At 38.2% G+C, this 13,381-nt stretch overlaps 1 protein-coding gene across 2 annotated transcripts in view; it reads right to left on the bottom strand.

Moving 5' to 3' along the window:
• The window catches only part of LOC149306605 (PH and SEC7 domain-containing protein 4-like), a 30,933-nt gene that overhangs the window by 3,569 nt on the left and 13,983 nt on the right, over positions 1-13,381 (bottom strand). For both annotated transcript variants that reach the window (XR_016282355.1, XR_016282354.1), the window contains exon 17: positions 81-2,306. The gene's annotated coding sequence lies outside the window, so the exon portion shown is untranslated. The remainder of the gene's footprint in view (positions 1-80; positions 2,307-13,381) is intronic.

Below are 13,381 nucleotides of genomic sequence, written 5' to 3' on the forward strand. Positions count from 1 at the left end.
AGAACACATTAATCAAACCTATAAATGATCAAAGCTGCAAGTATGGACGGATGAGTGTACACACACACACACGTACTTACAATTGAGTAAAGGATCGAGTCCAGTGGAGACTGTCCCTTCCATCATCCATGGCTGGTGCTGATTGGTCGGGCTCGTCCTCCTCCTCGGCCGGACCCTTCCTTTCCTTCTTCTCCGCCTGGATGGCGTGCGGCTCTCTCACGAGGCATAGGGACAAAGAGAAGTGGAGAAAAAAAAAGGTTCAGCGTACAGCTGTGGGGTGACAAAGGGGTGCCCTGGCTGTTCTCCTTAGCCCCTAGCCTTAACATCTTGCTCAGTGGGTTCCTCCCGTTTCTACCAAGGCCCCTTGGGTGCCACTCTCACGGCCTCAGACATTACCCTGTCCTTACCTGCCTCCTCCTCCCATTAACTTTGGCCTGCTCTAGAGAAGAACGCATTGCATTTAGCTCAGCCTCTATAAGCCAGCCCCCCCTCCCCCCCCAGCTAAACCATGGCCCTCCCGACTGGCTTTTAAAATGAGGGAGGGCCATCCTCCTTCCGGAACGGCAGAGAAAGAACCCAGGCGGTGTTTAAGCACCACGTTCAGAGAAGCCCGGTTCGGACTACTTCACAGAAACCCTTTCCTCACTGACCTCCTAACCTTCACCCCCAGCCAGTGCTCTTGGCCTAATTCTAACTACGATGGGACCCTGTCTACACTATGCAACGCACCAGGAAACCCGGAATCCCTCCCCGTGTTTCTGCCCATGGATCCCGATTAGAGAACGCACCCCAGTCCAGCTGTTTCCCTTTCCCATCTCCGTTCTTCCCACTGTCTCTCTTCCAAAAGGTCCAGTTGCAGCTTAGAGAACGAATGGCCAGGGAGGGCAAAAGGCTCCGCTACCAGTTTGGGGGCGCTGGGGTCGGAGGGGAGCCCCAGAGGAAATCCTCCCCGACCCCTCCTGCTGCCATGCAGGTCCAGTCAGCAAAGGTGCTCCTGGAAGGCTGGATTTTAAAGGGACTTCCTTCAAAGGAGGAGTCTGCAGTCCGGCTTCTGCCTCTTTCTCCTTCTGCCCAGAGAAAGGTTTGCCCGATGCGGACCACAGAGAGCCATTCCTGGCGGAGGATGCCAAGAGCCACGCTGGAGGGGAGCGAGGAGAGGCGCCCCTGCCGTCGCGGGGAACGCCACGGAGGCCGGACGTCTTGGTCGCCAGAGGGGCCTGCCAGGGCTTGCGGGATTAGAAGGGAGAGGGGTCTGGGAGGACCTTGGAGGCTGACTGCAAGAGGCATCTTCCAGTTAATCCCAAAGGTGCCATCCTGGTTTCAGGGGGCTTGTCAGGTTTAAGCAGGGAAGCTATTTATCGGGGTGGGTTTTTTAAAAACAAACAAATTAAATACAAATAAATAATAAAATAATAAACTAAAATAAAAAAATACACGGTGGCCCTGAAAACTATTTAATTCTGTCGTTTGGTCTGGAGATTTTATTTTATTTTAGGGTTTTTAACATAAAAGTCTGGGAGCAAGAAGGCGGGTCCCCACGGCGTCCCCCACGGCGCCAGGGGCGCGTCCCCTCGCTCTCCCTCCGGTGGGGCCCGAAGCATGCTCGGCCAGGGATGCCGCTCTGCCTTGGGCAAACGCTCAGAAAGGCTCTGCCCAGAAGGCCAAAGGGAATGAAGCCGCTGCAGCGCCCCAAAACGGAGGCGGAGAGTTTCGCCCCCCCGGGAGATTAGCCCTCCAAGCTGCAAGGGGACGTTTCGGAAGAGAAACAACGGGACGGCCGATTGGACAAAGAAACGGCTGAATTGAGCCACGCCCTCAGAATCTAAATCCAGGGACAGACCTATGGGCAGAGACGACGGTTTCTCGGGGCGCCGCGTCTGCTCACAAAGGTCCCATGGCAGTTAGAAGTCAGGGTTTCTAGGCCATTGCTCTTCCCCTGCTCCGTGCCAACGAAACGCTACCTGAAACTGTGGCGGACACCTTCCTTGGCAGCGGCTGATCCGAAGTCTGTCCGACGGTTCAAGGCATTTTACAACGCATTTAATCGATGCTGAACCTATAGAAGGGAGTTGCTCTGTGTCTCTCTGTCTTTCTGTCTGTGAAGCATTCTCCTTCATCCTACAAGGCCTTGTCTTCACCGAGTTGACTGCAGCTTCCATCCTCAGCTGGGCACTGTTTTCAGTGGTTCTCCTTTCTTCTCTCTTGCTTTCCTCACTCTTCCTTTCTTCCTTCCTTCTCTGTTCTTTTCTTCCCTCTGCCTTTCCTTTTTTCTTCAAAGACTTTCAGGTTTCGTTCTGCCTCAAGCCCTGTGATGGGAGAAAAGCAGAGCATAAAATCAATGGACGCAAACAGAATGACAAAGCCTTCCTTCCTTCCGTTTGCCTGCCTCACAAATCTATAGGCATACTTCTTAAATATACTATCTAAATAAACAAGACATATTCTTCACCAAATAAGCAAAATAAAACTGTGTTTCTGAGGCTGAGAGAGTGTGACTAGCCAAAGGTCGCCCGTTCGGTTCCATAGCCCTCCCAAGAAAGACACACAAAAACCCCAAGAGTCTCTCAGTTTGAGTGACGCCTTGAACTGTAGATCTGAAACAGACACAGAAAGACCACCTCTGCAAACACCATATTATAATAAAATAAAACACATATACAAAGAAATAAAAATGTACAATACAGGCATATCTAATAAATAAAATAAACATGTAATAATACAATATGAAATAAAAACATAGGAAATAAGTAAAATTACTGTTTATTATATTTTAATTATTTTAATTAACATTAAGAAAATTAAAATATAATAAAATATTTACAATTAAATAAAAGACATATACAAAGAAATAAAAATGTACAATACACACATATCTAATAAATAAAATAAAAATATAATAATATAAATTAAAAGCATGTATAATAAATAAAATTATTTATTATATTTTAATTGTTTATATATATATATATATACATATATATAAAACATTAAAATAATTAAAATATAATAATGCTATATTGTATTATAAAAATTATAATAAAAAATATATAAAATACATAAAAATATTCAACATATGTATGATTAAAATAATTACAATGTAATAATAAAAATATTACAGTTCTAATAAAATAAAAGACATATACAAGAAAATAAAAATGTACAATACACACATATCTAATAAATAAAATAAAAATATAACAATACAATATAAAATAAAAACATGTAAAATAAGTAAAATTATTATTTATTATATTTTAATCATTATATATATATATATATATATATAAAACATTAAAATAATTAAAATATAATAATGAAATATTGTGTTATAAAAATTATAATAAAATAAAAAGATGTAAAATGAATAGAAATATACAATATATGTATGATTAAAATAATTACAATATAATAATAAAATATTTTACAATTATAATAAAATAAAAGACATAAATAAAAATACACAGATATATAATAAATATAATGAAACATCAAAATAAAATAAAATTAGAATAAAACAAAAACATATCAAAACAAATAAAAATATACAATATATACATTATATACAGATACATATATAGATCTTAGAATAGAATATAATAATATAAAAATACTATATATATATATATGTATGGAAAATATAATAACAGTTTATGGATAAAATATTTTAAAATATAATAACATTATAATAAAATAAAACACATATATAAGTAAAATATAAGAACATTATAATAAAATAAATGCATAAAATATACAATATATAATTATAAAATAAAATATATCAAAATATTACAAAATATAGTAAAAAATAATAAATGAAAATAAAGTATATAATAAGACTTTAAAAATATAATAAACTTATAACACAATAAATAGAAGTATCCATACATGTGGATATAATAAAAATATAATAATAAAGTTTGATAAAATAAAATAAAAATGTTATAAAATAAAATAAGCATATAATAAAAATAAAAACATACCATAGTAGACACACATAGAATTAAAATATGCTTTAAAATATTATAATGCATAATTAAATAAAAGGAACTTACAATAGAAATAAATCTAAATGTACAATACATATCATATGTACAATAAACATAATAAACATATATATCTATATATAAGTAAAACTTGACTTTAAACCTGCCCTTCCTTGCCCCTGAGGAGAAACCCCCCCGCGTTCCATTGCCCTCACCCTTACAAAAGCCTCAGTCCGATTCGAAGCGACCCAGAGAACGCTGTGTTCCCTCACACTGTACGGAAAGCCGCCTTGGCCACACTGCCCCGCCCTCTTCTCCGCTAGCGAATCCCATTGGCCCCGGCGGCTGCGCGTCACGCGGTAACAGCCACTCCGGAAGAAGCGCGGGAAAGCACCGCTGCCTTATCTCCAAGGGCCCAGACCGATCTCTGCCTTCCCTCACGACTGCGCCTGCGCCATTTCCCCCCCCCCCCCGACAAAGAAGCCCGCCGTTTTCTTCTTCTGCCCCGCAACAAGCTTCTCATTGGCCGCCCTTCCTGCCTGTCAGGAGCTTCTCAAGAGCTCGTCAATAGCGCCTGCCGATTTCCCCGCACAAAATGGTTGCCTTTGGGCTACCTGGGGCCTTCCGACAGGGCTGCAGCCATGGCACCCTTCCAAATGGGTTTCCTGCATTCCTTCTTGGGAGCTATAGTTCTAATAAAGCAGCAGGACCAAATGTACTCCTTGCACCATTGCAGCCATTGCTGGGCCACGTTCCACTAAGGGTCACAAGAATAAGGCCAAGGCCCTCTGGAGATTTCCATGACTGCTAGGCCTCATGACCACATTTCCCACCAGTTAAGAAACAGTTTGCCAAAAAGCATTTCAATCACATTCTCATTCCGATTCATCCCGTTCTTGGCTATGCTGGGGGCTGGTGGGAGTTGTAATCCAAAATTAGGCAGGAATACATAGAATCCTTGACTAGGAAGGCAAGCCTCAAACGCGCTTCTGCCATACTGGAATACATAGCACCCTAGAACAAGGAGGGACCGCTCGGTCCTTCTAGTCTAAACTCTTTCTGCCAGGCTGGGATATATAGCACACTGAAATAGGAAATGACCCCTCAAATGCCATCTAGTATGAACTCCTGATATGCTGGGATACGTAGCACCCTGGGATTTTAAAGGAACCCACAAAGGCCATCTAATAACAATAATAATATTTATTTGTTATCCACTTTTTCAAAAAAGAATCAAAGCGCATTTCAACAGCATAAATAAAAAGTCAAACAATTAAAAATCACAATTGAAAAGCCCCAAAATCCCAAACCTCCACTCAATCATAAAAACAGTGGTCAACGCATAAAAAGAGATTCAACATTAAAAAAAATTAAAACTATCCAATAGGAATACACTATTGTGTATATTTTATATTTTATTTTATATTTTATATATCATATTTTATATTGTTTTAGTCTAAATTTTATTTTATAGTTTATATTTTATGTATTATATGTTATATTGTTTTATTCTAAATTTTATTTCATAGTTTATTTTATATATTATATTTTATATTCTTTGATTCTAAATCTTATTTTATAGTTAACATTTTATATATTATACTTTATATTGTTTTATTTATTTTATTTTATAGTTAATATTTTATTTTATATTTTATACATTATATTTTATATTTACTCAAAATTTTATTTTATAGTCAATATTTTATTTTATATTTTATATCTGATATTTTATATTATTTTATTCTAAATTTTATTTTACAGTTAATATTTTATATATTATGTCTTATATTGTTTTATTCTACATTTTATTGTATAGTTTATATTTTATACATTATATTTTATATTGTTTTATTCTACATTTTATTTTATAATTTATATTTTATACATTATATTTTATATTGTTTTATTCTACATTTTATTTTATACTTAATATTTTATATATTATATTTTATATTATTTTATTATAAATTGTATTTCATACTTAATATTTTATTTTATGTTTTATACATTATATTTTATATTGTTTTATTTTAAAATTAATTTTATTTGTAACTTTATTATTATTTATTACTTTATATTATATTATATATTTTATATTACTTTATTTTAAATTTTTCTTTATTTGTAACTTTATTTCTTATTAAACATTTGTTTAAAAAATTATACAAACAACAGAACAATGAAAGATGCTTAAAACCCCACAAGAATCTGACAATTATAAATTTTATTGTAACTTTATTTTATTGATTATTATTTGTATTTTACATTTTTATTCTATTTGTTCTACTTATTTTATATTTTATTTTCATTATATTGAATCTGATATTGATCTTTTATTTCCCTTCATGGCGTCATCCCTCACAAGAGACACAGGAGGGCGCAAGGGAGCTCCTCGGTCTCAAAGGGCCGGCCCTCTGAGGCGAATAGCTAGAGCGTCTCCATGGATCTAGGACTTCCATTTCAGAAGGCCTACCACAGAGTCGCGCACGGCTAGAGCGTCTCCTTGGCGACGATCTAGCAGTTCACCTCAGAGGGCCTACCACAGAGTGTCGGACGCCTAGAGCGTCTCCCTGGCGACGATCTACGAGTTCGTCTCGGAGGGCCTACCACAGAGGCGGGGAGTGCTAGAGCGTTTCCATGGCGACGATCTAGGAGTTCATCTCAGAGGGCCTACCACAGAATGTCGGACGCCTAGAGCGTCTCCGTGGCGACGATCTAGGAGTTCGTCTCAGAAGGCCTACCACAGAGTCGCGCACGGCTAGAGCCTTTCTATGGCGACGATCTAGGAGTTCATCTCAGAGGGCCTACCACAGAATGTCGGACGCCTAGAGCGTCTCCGTGGCGACGATCTAGGAGTTCGTCTCAGAAGGCCTACCACAGAGTCGCGCACGGCTAGACCGTTTCCATGGCGACGATCTAGGAGTTCGTCTCAGAGGGCCTACCACAGAGGCGCGAAGGGGTAGAGCGTCTCCATAGTGACGGTCTAGGAATTCATCTCAGAGGGCCTACCATAGAGTCAGGCAGGGCTAGAGCGTCTCCATGGCGACGGTCTAGGAGTTCATCTCAGAGGGCCTACCACAGAGGCGCCGAGGGCTAGAGCGTCTCCATTGCGACAATCTAGGAGTTCGTCCCAGAGGGCTTACCATAGAGTCACGAACACCTAGACCGGACACCCCGTCCTCGCCGCAGGCGCACGCCCTCATCTGGACGGTCTAGCCATCGGCGCTCGGAGGGCCGCCCTCTAAGATCAGTTTCCTAGAGAGGCTCCATGGCGACGCTCTAGCCTTTCCCCACTCTTTGGCAGGCTCTCTAAGATATTCACTCCTAGAATGTCTCCGTAACGGCTCTCTAGGCCTCTGCACTCGCAGGGCCGGCCTTTCCGGACTGCCGCTGCAGCCATTGGATTTAAAGGGCCAAGGAGCTCCCGACCTTCCTCCTGTGTCTCCACGGAGGCATGACACCCTGAAGCGAAATGACAGGCGCCTTTTTCAAGGCCAGGGAAATTTCATGCTTCTCTTGAAAGCTAACTTACTTAATTTGTATTTTATTCTGTATATAACATAATATAAATTATAAAATAAATGTTTGAAAATTAAAAGAAATTTTTAAAAAGGAAAAATCCACGAAGGAAAGACAAATACAATTTAAAAATACAAGATGATGTAAGTAAAATTATTAAACTATAACATGCATTTGAATTTAATATTAAATGACAAATAACATAAAATGAAAGATAAAATTATTCACGGACAAGGTCCAGGTTACGATTTTAATTTCATATTTTAATTTATTAGGATTTTAATTTATGCGTTATTTTTTTCATTTTTTCCCCATTTAATTTTACAATTATAATTTAAAGGCTGAGCCTCTGAGAAGGATTCCTCTTTAATCTCCAGCCCTACTCCGTTTGCAGATGGTCAAAAATGAACAAATAAAATAAAATTAGAATTTAAAATAAAAATTAAATAATAATTAACAATAAAAACAATAAAAGATGTTTTTATCAGACCCATTAATGACAGAGGCCTGCAGGGGACCAATATGATAAAACAAATGTTGCACCACGGAGTAACTGAATAAGGAAACAAACGTTGCACCAAACAACCAAGTGAATGTAAATTAAGTACATGTTCTGCCCACCATCAAAGTAAGTAATAATAAAAAATTGCACTCACCGACTAAGTAAAAAATAAATAAAATAAATGTGGCCTCTAGCAACCGAAGAGTAAATAAAATAAATGTTACGCCCATCAAGTAAGTTATAAATACAATAAAAAAATTGCACCCACAAACTATGTAGATAAGTAAAATAAACATGGCACCTACGAACTAGGTAAATAATAGAGACTACAACCACCAACTAAGTAAATAACTTTTATTTTACTATTAACTCCCTGAGTGTCTAGCACTTATTTTATTGCTTAGTTACTGGGTGGATGCAACATTTATTTTATTTATTCTTTACTTAGTTGGTGGGCCAACCTTTATTTTATTCTTTGCTTAAATTGTTGGTGTCACATTTATTTTAATATTGAGTTAGTGGTGGGTTTAATTTTTATTTAATTTATTGCTCCCATAGTTGGAGGAGGTGCCTGCTTTACTTATTATTTCTATAGTCGGTGGGGGCAATATTTATTTCATGTATTATTTACTTAGATGCCATGACCAACATTTAGATTCTTATTTACTAAGTTTTGGAGTGCAACATATATTTCAGTTATTATTTTTATTTTATTTTGCATTTTGTTTAATTTTTTATTTTGATTTCTGTATTTGCTTTCATACATTATTTAATTTCTACTTATTTATTGAATATTTTATATTATTATTATTATTATTATTATTATTATTAATATTAATATTAATATTTCATATCCTTTTATTTCGAAGTGTCATTCCTCTGTACAGACACCGAGGGGCGCCGGGGAGCTCCTAGGCCCTCTGCGAAGCCCTTTACTTCCATTGGCTGCCGCCCCTTCCCTTAATCCTCCCGGTTCCTCCATTCGACAGAGTGATTTCCCTTCAGGGTGCAATGCCTCACTGCGGACACAGGAGGGCGATAGATAGCAAGAAACGAGGCACTGCCTCCCAGTGACGTAACAAACATCAGAGAATTCAAGTAGACCGAGATAAGGCCCCCCCCCCCCTTCACCGACGGTGGCGCATGAAGCTAAAGCTCCGCCTTTGGAGCCTTGGGAGGCCAGTTCGATCCCGGTGAGGGCTTTTACAAAAAGAAACCTGCTTAGAAAAGAGGAACTTTAATTGTTTAAAAATACTTTTTTTCATTTTATTTTTTACATTGTTTTATTTTATTTTTATTTTTTACATTTATTATATTTTTGTATCTTTTAATTTATTGAATGTTTAAATTTTTGTTTAATTTTAATTTAATTTTATTTAAATTTCACCTGTTAATTTTTTTAATTAAATATATTTTTATCCTTTATTTAAGTTTTTTAAAAGTGCATAATAAACCATAATAATAAACTAAATAATAATAACATAAAAATAAAAAACAATCTGAACTAAAAGAAAATAAAACATGCATGATAATACTTCTTTTCAAATTAAACCTTTTTTCATCATTTATTTCATTTAGATTTTAAATCAACTTTCTGTATTCTAGCCTTACATTACATTTAATATCCCTGACCCCTGACCCTCAGAAATTTAATTTATATTTTATATTATGTCATTAGATATTAATTTTTTTTTAAAAATTCAATGTTACTTGCATTGTTTTATATATTTTTAAATTTTCTCTTCTATTTTACTGTATTTCTTCCCTTTATAAAACAAATTTTAATTTTTAGATATTTATATTTTATATTTTATATCAGCCTTATAATTATACGATAAAATGAAATAAAAATGAAAAAAATATTTTAAAAGGGGGAAAAATTAAATGACACAATAATATAAATATGAATATACATGTATACATATTATATAATATTTATATATTTATATCATTGATAATATATTATCAAATATTTATATTTTATGTATTATATATATAATATATATATAATATATAATATATATAATAAATGTAATATTTATATATAATATTTATATATTATGTATATATATACACACACACACAGACACACTCACTCCAAGGAAAAGCGGTATAAAAATAAAGATTTATTATTGTTGTTGTTGTTATTATTGTTTTTATTATTATTATTATTATACACATTCAATATAAATTATATTGTAATTTGTACAATTAAGTAACTCGGGCCCAAGCCATGTAGGGCTATTTGGCAGCAAGTGAAGGGCTTTTAATACTGGGGTTATATGATCTGCTCTTGCGGTCCCAGTGACTACACACACATACATATCTATACAAACATATACACACATATATATCTATATACACAAACATACATACAGTCGGCCCCTCTTATACACGGATTTTTTTATACTCGGATTCAAGCATCCACAGTTTGAAAATGTCCCGAAACAGTGTACATTTCAAATATTAAACCTTGATTTTTCCATGTTTTATAAGTGACACCATTTTGTATTTTGTCATTGTATTTAATGGGACTTGAGCATCCACGGATTGTGTTCTACACGGGGGATCTAGGAACCAAACCCCAGTGTATAACAAGGGTCCACTGTATATATCTACACATGTATACACAAATACACACAATATATATATATATATATATATATATATATATATATATATTACACACACGCATATGAATATACACACACACACATTTATATATAGATACTCTCTCTCTCTCTGGCTTTGCTTCGTGAACGAAGATTCAGGAAGGACTCATGATCCCTCGCTTTGTACAAGCAGCGCGTTGGTGACTAAAAAGGCCAATTCGGGATAAGCAGGTCCGGTTGCAGAAAGCACAACAGAAAGTCTCCTTGGGTGATGTTTCCGGTTGTGGTTCTTTCTGCGTTGTCGTTTCTCTTTGAGGCTCGTTCAGCGTGAGCTTTCGAAGAAGGCTGCAGCGTCATGGATAGTGCGTCTCCATGCCTCCCGATGCGAGGCCAGGGAGGATCATTGTTGGTGATCTATCTGGCCAAGCCTGAGATGTTGTTTCAGGGAGTCCTTGTATCTCTTCTTTGGGGCGCCCCTCTTACACTCTTGACCCATGGCAAGTTCACCGTAGAATACTATTTTGGGGAGGTGATGGTCCTTCATCCTATAAATGTGTCCTGCCCAGCGCAGCTGCGTCCTCAATAGCATGGCCTCAATGCTGGTGATCCCTGCTTGCTCGAGGACAGCAACATTTGTCACATAGTCAGTCCAGTGTATATTTAGAATTGTGTGTAAACAGCGCTGATGAAAGCGTTCAAGGAGTCGTAGGTGATGGCGATAGGTGAGCCATGTTTCAGACCCATAGAGGAGAATAGACAGTACAATGACTCTATACACACTGATTTTTGTGCTTCGCCTCAAGTGTTCGTTACTCCAGACTCTTTTGTGAAGCCTTCCGAATGCGCTATATGCCTTTACCAGTCTGTGATCGATCTCTTTATCAATCTTGGCATCTGAGGAGATGATGTTTCCCAGGTAGGTGAACTGCTGGACGGACTTAAGCACAGATGTGCCTACAGTGATGTGGGGATGGTAGCGTTCTTCCTGAGGTGAGGCTGGTAGAGAACTTCCGTTTTCTTCAGACTGACTTCCAGCCCAAAGAGCTCTGCAGCTGTTGCAAAACAAGATGTGAGGCGCTGCAGAGCTGCTTCCGTATGGGCAACGAGGGCAGCATCGTCAGCAAAAAGCAGCTCACGGACTAGATAGTTTAGAGTCTTAGTGCGGGCCCTCAGGCGGCTTAAGTTAAACAGGCTACCATCAGTACGGTAGCGTATATAAATGCCATCTTCTTCTTTGAGATCTGCAGTAGCCCTTTGGAGCATCATGCTGAAGAAGATTGTAAATAAAGTCGGGGCAAGAACACAACCTAGTTTTAAACCATTAGTGATTAGAAAGGGCTCCCAGAGAGCATCGCCATATCTGACTTGACCTTGCTGGCCTTCATGTAGCAGGATGATCATTTGGAGGAATTTGGGGGGGCATCCTAGTCGTTCCAGGATCTGCCACAGACCTTTTCTACTCACAGTCTCGAAGGCTTTGGTGAGGTAAACAAATGTTACATAGAGTCCTTTGTTCTGCTCTCTAAATTTCTCTTGCAGTCGTCTGAGGGCAAATACCTTGTCTGTAGTGCTCCTATTAGCTCTGAAGCCACATTGGCTTTCAGGAAGAAGTTCTTCTGCAATGGCAGGAACTAATCTGTTCAGCAGTATCCTTGCGAGGATTTTTCCAGCAATGGAGAGCAGTGTTAGACCTCGGTAGTTCGAGCAATCCGATTTTGCTCCTTGTTTCTTGTACAGGGTGGTGATGACTGCGTCTCGGAGATCTGATGGCAGTTCGCCTTTTTCCCAGCAACTCACAAGGAGTGCGTGGAGTTTAGCATGGAGTGCATGACCTCCATGTTTCCAGGCTTCAGGTGGAATTCCATCAATCCCGGCAGTCTTGCCGTTTTTCATCTGCTGTATGGCCTTAACGGTTTCTTCCAAAGTGGGAGCTATGTCCAATTCTTTCTTCATCGGTTGTTGTGTCATCTGTTGAATAAGTGAATCTTGGACTACTCGGTTGGCACTAAAGAGGCTTTGGAAGTGTTCAGCCCATCTAGATACACAAACACGTAGAATCATAGAATCACAGAGTTGGAAGAGACCGCAAGGGCCCTGATCCAGTCCAACTCCCTTCTGCCATGCAGGAAATCACAATCAAAGCATCCCCATTGACAGATGGCCATCCAGCCTCTGCTTAAAGACCTCCAAGGAGGGAGACTCCACTACTCTCCGAGGAAGGAGTGTGTTCCACTGTCAAACAGCCCTTACTCTCAGGAAGTTCCTCCTAATGTTGAGCTGGAATCTCTTTTCCTGGAGCTTGCATCCATTGCTCCGGGTCCTAGTCTCTGGAGCAGCAGAAAACAAGCTTGCTCCCTCCTCAATATGACATCCCTTCAAATACTTAAACAGGGCTCTAATATCACCTCTTAATCTTCTTTTCTCCAGGCTAAACATCCCCAGCTCCCTGAATTGTTCCTCATAGGGCTTCATGGTTTCCAGACCTTTCACCATTTTAGTCGCCCTCCTTTGGACACATGGCTCCAGTTTCTCAATGTCCTTCTTGAATTGTGGTGCCCAGAACTGGACACAATATTATTCCAGGTGGGGCCTGACCAGAGCAGAATAGAGTGGCACTATTACTTCCCTTGTTCTGGACACTATACTTCTACTGATGCAGCCTAAAATTGCATTGGCCTTTTTAGCTGCTGCATTGCACTGTTGACTCATGTTCAACTTACGGTCTACTTGGACTCCTAGATCCCTTTCAGATGTAGTTTCAT

Source organism: Sceloporus occidentalis, unplaced genomic scaffold (genome assembly GCF_023333645.1).
Source record: "Sceloporus occidentalis isolate IW3139 unplaced genomic scaffold, rSceOcc1.0.p SCAF_9, whole genome shotgun sequence".
NCBI classification, from domain to species: Eukaryota; Metazoa; Chordata; class Lepidosauria; order Squamata; family Phrynosomatidae; genus Sceloporus; species Sceloporus occidentalis.